Source organism: Sus scrofa, chromosome 2, assembly GCF_054392235.1.
Source record: "Sus scrofa isolate SSC_HxYL_T2T_F1_AM1 chromosome 2, Sscrofa_HxYL_maternal_Yorkshire_Landrace_v2.0, whole genome shotgun sequence".
In the NCBI taxonomy this organism is placed as follows: Eukaryota; Metazoa; Chordata; class Mammalia; order Artiodactyla; family Suidae; genus Sus; species Sus scrofa.
In genome coordinates, this window is record NC_139384.1 from 115,930,133 (window position 1) to 115,937,742 (window position 7,610).

The 7,610-nt window shown below is 35.5% G+C and overlaps 1 long non-coding RNA gene across 1 annotated transcript in view; it reads left to right on the forward strand.

Annotated features, from left to right (window-relative positions):
- Positions 1-7,178, forward strand: part of LOC102162728 (uncharacterized) — a 137,578-nt gene extending 130,400 nt beyond the window's left edge. The window contains exons 3-4 of the long non-coding RNA XR_014838419.1: positions 4,016-4,349; positions 4,552-7,178. This is a non-coding gene — a long non-coding RNA (uncharacterized LOC102162728). The remainder of the gene's footprint in view (positions 1-4,015; positions 4,350-4,551) is intronic.
- The last annotated feature ends 432 nt before the right edge of the window (positions 7,179-7,610 follow it).

Below are 7,610 nucleotides of genomic sequence, written 5' to 3' on the forward strand. Positions count from 1 at the left end.
TTTCTATTTCTTGTGGTTATAAACATGGCAATAATGCACATTTGCGTGCACAGGCCTTTGGATTTTTGTATAATTTAATCCCAGGCATTCTGGTTGACATGGTATGTTCTTTACAAAAGCTTTTGCTTAAGATCTTGAGTGGGTTAAATTAGAAGACCCTTTTGATCATCTGTCCCTAATTCTTTGTTTTAAACCTATAATTTTAAATCTATGAGAAGATCACCTGAATATCACATTGTGGAAGCATAATCAATTTATGTTTCAAAAGAGCAAAAGGAAGAGTAATAAGACTTCCTGTTATTGATTTTAATTGTATTGTGGTTAGAAAACATACTTTTTTAAAAAATTGAAGTATAATTAATTCACAATCTATATTAGTTTCAGGTGTATAGCATAGTGGTTCAGTATTTTTGCAGATTATATTCCATTGTAGGTCATTATAAGACAATGATATAATTCCCTGTGCTATACAGTCAAACCTTATTGCTTATCTATTTTATATTACAGTACTCTATCTGTTAATCACATATCCCTAATTTGTTCCTCCCCCTTTTCTCTTCCTTTTGGTAAATACTAGTTTGTTTTGTATGTGAGTCTGTTTCTGTTTGTATATGTATTCATTTGTGTTATTTTTTAGATGCCACATTTAAGCGCTATCGTATGGTATTTATTTTTATTCTCTGTCTGACCTATTTCACTAAGCGTAATATTTTCTAAGTCCATCCGCACTGCTGCAAATGACTGAATTTCATTCTTTTTTGTGGCTGAATAATACTCTGTTGTGTGTGTGTGTGTATATATGTATATATGTATGTACGTGTTGTGTGTATGTGTGTATATGTGTGTGTGTGTGTATACATACCACATCTTTTTAATTGAATCATTTGTTGATGGGCGCTTGGTTTGCTTCCCTAGAATATGCTTTCTGTATGACTCCTGTCCTGATTTTATGGCCCAGAATATGATTTATTTTAGAGAATGTTCTTTTTGCACTTAAAAAGAATGCATATTATGCTGTTGTTGTGTAGAGTATTCTATAATTGTTGATTAGATGGAGGTGGTTGATAATGTTGTTTTAAGTTTTCTATTTCTGTTGTAGTTTGGTAGGGCTTTCACAACAAAATACCACAAACTGAACATCTTAAGGTCTGAGATCAAAATGTTGGCAGAGCCGTGCTTCCTCTGAAGGCACTGGAGAAGGATTAATTCCAGGCTCTCTCCTAGCTTCTGGGAGTTCCTTGGTTTGTGGCAGTGGAATTTCAAACTTTACATAGCACTATTTCTGTGCACTTGTCCCTCTATCCAAATTTCCCTTTTCTCCAACCCAATCCAATCGTGTTGGATTAGAGATTCATCCCACTCTAGTATGACCTCACCTTAATTTAACTAACTACATTTGCAATGACTCTATTTCCAAATAAGGTCACATTCTAAGATACTGGGGCTTAATACGTCAACATATGAATTTTGGTGGAGATACAATTTACTCCATAACAATATCCCCACTGATTTTTTGTCTACTTTTATATATATTATTGAGAGATAGGTATTGAAATCTCCAACTCTAATTGTGGCTTTGTCCATTTTTATATTTCTTTACACTTTTTTTCCTTTTTTTTTTAGAGCCACACAGGCATATTGAAGTTCCCAGGTTAGGGGTCCAATGGGCACTGCAGCTGCCAGCCTACACCACAGCCACAGCATCGCTGGATACAAGCTGCATTTATGACTTACTCTGCAGCTTGTGTCAATGCTGGATCCTTAACCCACTGAGCGAGCCCTGGGGTAGAATCTATATCCTCACAGACACTATGTTGGTTCTTAACCCACTGAGCCACAATGGGAACTCCTATTTTCTTACAGTTCTGTCAAATTTTGCCTTAGTTTTCTTTCTTTTTTCCCTTCTTTCTCTCTTTGTTTTTTCCTTTCTCTTCTTCCCCTTTCTTTTCTTTCTTTCTTTCTTTCTTTCTTTCTTTCTTTCTTTCTTTCTTTCTTTCTTTCTTTCTTCTTTCTCTTCCTTTCTTTCTATCCTTCCTTCTTTCTTTCTCTTTCTCTCTTTCTTTCTTTTCATCCTTCTTTCTTTTTTTCTCTTTCTCTCTTTCCCTCTTTCTTTCTTTTCTTTCTTTCTATCCTTCTTTCTTTTTTTCTCTTTCTCTCTTTCCCTATTTCTTTCTTTCTTTCTTTCTTTCTTTCTTTCTTTCTTTCTTTCTTTCTTTCTTTTCTTTCTTTCTTTCTTTCTTTCTTTCTTTCTTTCTTTCTTTCTTTCTTTTCTTTCTTTCTATCCTTCTTTCTTTTTTTCTCTTTCTTTCTTTCCCTCTTTCTTTCTTTCTTTCTTTCTTCCCTCTTTCTTTCTTTCTCTTTCTCTCTTTCCCTATTTCTTTTGTTCTTTCTTTCTGCTGCACCTGGGACATTCAGAAGTTCCCGGACCAAGGATTGAACCTATGCCACAGCAGTAACAATGCCAGATCCTTAACCCACCGTGCCACAGGAGAACTCCTGCTTTATGTATTTTTGAGCTCTATTGTTAGGTATGTAACTATTAGAATTGTTACATTTTTTGATGAATTAATTCTTTTATCATTATGAAATTATCTTCTTTATCCTTAGTAAATTCATGATATTCTTGTTCTGAAATTTACTATGTAAAATATTAATATAGACACTAAAGCACTCTTTTGGTTTGTTTATATCTATGTACTTCTATCTCTATAGATATCTGTATATCTTCATATTAGTCATCTTTACTCTTTGTTTTCTCATTTCTCTGTTTAGATTTATGAGGTATGGATTCCTGGACATGTCTTGTCACATAAGCCCTCTAAAGATTTGGTACAAAATGTTTCATAGTTTAAGCACCCCTCACTGTATCAAGAGACCTATAGACCTCACTCAGAGCCCTCATCTCTTATTCTGAGCCAGACAGCACACATGTGATATGAAAGAACATTCCTGGAGAGCCATGTAAGATATCTTGAGATAGCTCACCGCTTCAACTGTGCTTCTTGATCATGCATATCCTTGCAATTATTAACATAACATAGTTTGATAGTGAGGAAGATTTCTGATTTGTGGGAATCTGATCCTTTTTACAAAGGATCCTTTTTATTGATGTATAGTTGATTTACAATGTTGTGTTAATTTCTGCTGTTCAGCAAGGTGACCCAGTTATACATAGACATATTATTTTCCATTTATGTTTATCACAGGATGTTGGATATAGTTTTCTGTGCTATAGAGTAGGACCTTGTTGTTTATCCATTCCGTATATAATAGTTTGCATACGCTAACTAACCCCCAACCCCCTGTCCATCCCTCTCTCCCCTCTCCTCCCTCTTGGCAACCACAAGTGTGTTCTCTGTGTCTATGAGTCTGCTTCTGTTTTGTAGATAGGTTCATTTGTACGTATTTTAGATTCCACATATAAGTGATATCATATGATACTTGTTTTTTTCTCTCTGACTTCCTTCATTTAGTATGTTAATCTCTAGGTCTGTCTGTGTTGCTGCAAATGGCATTATTTCATTCTTTTTTTATGGTAGTTGGGAATCTGATCCTTTGGACAATAGGATCCCTTGTGTTGGCTCATACTTAAACATTTAGACACATCAGCAAAAAAGATCATTTTAAATTTTCTAAAGCATTTTTGATTTCAAGGTCCCATTTTGCTTGGTGGTAGCTGAGGTAGAAGGCTTGAGGGATGATAGGGAACATAAACTTGCCAACTGACAATTTGTTACTCTCTTCAGATTTAAAACAGGTCCACAGTAAATTTAAAACTGATAATTGTCATTCCATTCAAAGTTCTAATCCCACTGTTTTCCACCTTTTGCATTCTAACGTGGGTGCTGGAGATAGGAGGAAGTTTACTTGCTCTCACTGAGACCAGGGGTGATTTGTCTAAGTGAAGGTCCTCTGCTTTCATCTGAGTTCTCTTGTGTCACCTGATTAGTGTGCACTTGCTGGTATATGCCCTTTGTGCTTTGGGCAGGTGACACTCATTATGGTCTCTCTGCAGTGCCACTGAACTGGGGGAAGACTGTCTCTGACTGCTGAACGGGCCTCATCTTGGAAGCTGCAGTTCTTATAGATTCTCTGCGACTCAAGATTTGTCATCCCTCAAGCCCCTAGCCCTGGAATCACCTCATCCTTCACCTAATGGCCTTATATGAGTGCCACTGGCTTCAGAGCATATGCAGATGCTTGAATATTTTTTATAACTCATGGAGCCAAAGGACTCTCTGGGGACGGGTATTTCCTTTGACCCTCTTCTGCTCAGATGTTCTTCACGCAATTTGTTTGCTGTAGCTTTTCCATATCGGTGAAGATGATTTTCCTTTAGAACTCTAGAGGTGAGTGGGTCAAAGCCTGTCTAATTTCAACTTTATCCTCTTTCATGCTTTGGTAGCATTGCCTCTTACAATGAAAATTGAGGGAGTAATAAGGAGCTTGGTAACCTATTTTTTCTTCCTCTACTCTCAGCACTTCCTATCCCTTTTAGCTTATCTCTGCCAGTCTCCTTGTCAAATGAGTGTTTTTACTTTTTTATTCCAGGACCTCTTTAAATCCACCCTCTTCTTCCTGATGCAGTAAATCTCAAGGCTAATACCTCATGGCTGAGCAGTGGTAAGGGGACATGATTTACAGGGACATGGTCCATATTTTGGTTTAATATTTCCAAACCAATTTCCTCTTTATGCAAATCATCCAATAACAAATTAAAAAAAAAAGATAGACTATCAGAGAATATTCAGGTTTTACTAACAATATTTCCATGGGTGTTGGAACTAGATGAAATTTCAGGGATAATATTGGGAAAATTGACTACAGGGGAAGTCAGAGGATAGAGCAAATGGTAGGGTATTTAAATGAGATACCAGGATCCTGCTGACCACCTCTATGCAAAAGGCAATCATCATAGGTTATTTCATATAATGCTTTCCATTAACCTTGTAACTTAGATTTTTTTTTAGTCTTTCTTCATATGTGAAGAACCAGAGAGTAAAGTTACAGCTAAATGTGGCAAAGACAGTGTAACTCTCAAATGACTATTCTGTGAATTCCAAAACTGTGTCTATTTTATCAAATTCTTCTATAGGTTCTAGAAAAGACCCAAGGCTCATGCCTGCAGAAACTACAGGCAGTCTGTATTCTACCCTACCAGCACCAATGCCAAGGAGTAAAATAGGCTGTTGGGCCCTTTGTGATTTTTTTCCCATTTAAGTTATGCCTGTTCGCATCTATTTTTCTGATTAAAATCTTGTAGATAGACACATAGATAGGGAGACTATTACTGAGTGCTACATGCCTCTAGGGGGAAAAACTGGTGAGATACCGTTTAGGTTTTATGAAGGAGATAGCTATAAATGTACATTGGTGTTTTGGGAGAAACAAAGTAAAAACATTTTAGCAAAGTGTATCTTGGATGTTTGAAAATATGGTGCTACAAAAACTTAAATTGAGCTCAATAGTTCTTGAGACTTTGATCTAAATCAAAAGGATTTTGGACAGCTTATGGATTTTTTGCTTCCCCGAAACTGTTGGAAGCCATAGATTTGAAAAGGAATTTCACACAGATATGATTATCACAGCACCAATAAACTGTTATCTCTGTAGAACAGAAGTAGGCAAGTCAGTGTTTTGTGGGACCAGGTTTCTCAGCCATGGAGATTTCAGGGGCTGGTGTGGGAAAGACAAACTGAAAACGTGCAATATTATGCATATTAAAGGGCTCATGATGAAATCTTACCAACATAAACTTTATCAGGTCACTTTAATGTAAATAAGATGATTTTATATTGAAAGTCATGGGAAAGGGAACTTTTGCTCTTTCTTTACCAATTTTAATTTAATAAGAAATTATAGCTATGACAATTCAAATGTTATCATCTGAAGTAGTTGTGTCCGCATTTTCCATATTGTACCTCTTCAGTGAAGTATTTTAAAACATGCCTTTCCAAATTATGTTACTTTTATTTATTTTACAATTTTGCAGTGTGTTAATATACATTATGAAAAGTACATGCAAATGGAAACTTAGAGCACAAGTAAAATAAAATAAATAATATTTAAAAATTAAAAACAATTTTTACTTTTACTTAAAATACTGGTATTATTACTATTAGAAATATGGTTGAATATGTTCCATTCTTTTTGAAAAATTTGGTTTAACACTTTGTCATCCATTTATTTGAAGGTTTAAATCTAAGTTCAGTTTATTTCACAACTCGCTTTTAAACAGTAATAAAGATACCTCACAAAGATAAATTGAAACGGAAGAAATATATTTTTTTGCTGCATTTATTAATCATGAATTCATAAAAAATCATCTGCCAATTTTATAAGGTTTAAATTAAAAAGTACTAAATTTCCTCATTCTTTGACATTAATACATTTTTTTCTTTCTGACATACCAAGTAAAAGATGTTATTCTACATTAAAACAAAACTGTAATGGAATATTCTCAGCCTTTTTATTTGCAAAAATTCAAAACATTAGAAAATTGTTTCTAGCAAAAAAACCAATCAATCAATGGAAAAATGGGCAAAAGACCTGAATAGACATTTCTCCAAAGAAGATATACAGATGGCCAACAAACACATGAAAAAATGCTCAACATCGCTGATTATAAGGGAAATGCAAATCAAAACTACCATGAGATACCACCTCACACCAGTCAGAATGGCCATCATTCATAAATCCACAAATAACAAGTGCTGGAGGGGCTGTGGAGAAAAGGGAACCCTCCTGCACTGCTGGTGGGAATGTAAACTGGTACAGCCACTATGGAGAACAGTTTGGAGACACCTTAGAAATCTATACATAGAACTTCCATAGGACCCCGCAATCCCACTCTTGGGCATCTATCTGGACAAAGCTCTACTTAAAAGAGACACATGCACCCGCATGTTCATTGCAGCACTATTCCCAATAGCCAGGACATGGAAACAACCCAAATGTCCATCGACAGAGGATTGGATTCGGAAGATGTGGTATATATACACAATGGAATACCACTCAGCCATAAAAAAGAATGACATAATGCCATTTGCAGCAACATGGATGGAACTAGAGAATCTCATCCTGAGTGAAATGAGCCAGAAAGACAAAGGCAAATACCATATGATATCACTTATAACTGGAATCTAATATCCAGCACAAATGAGCATCTCCTCAGAAAAGAAAATCATGGACTTGGAGAAGAGACTTGTGGTTGCCTGATGGGAGGGGGAGAGAGTGGGAGGGATCGGGAGCTTGGGCTTATCAGACACAACCTAGAATAGATTTACAAGGAGATCCTGCTGAATAGCATTGAGAACTATGTCTAGATACTCATGTTGCAACAGAAGAAAGGGTGGGGGAAAAACTGTAATTGCAATTTATATATGTAAGGATGACCTGACCCCCTTGCTGTACAGTGGGAAAATAAAAAAAAAAAAAGAAAGAAAATTGTTTCTAATTTTTTGACTATAAAGAAATGAGAGTTTTGTGTGATATCCATATTTATCATTTTTAGAAAGACTATCACTTAAGCATGGAAATATTTCCAAGCATTCCTTTTCAAAATGTTCCAGTTTATATTGAAAATAAGTTTACCTCTTAAGCTGATTATT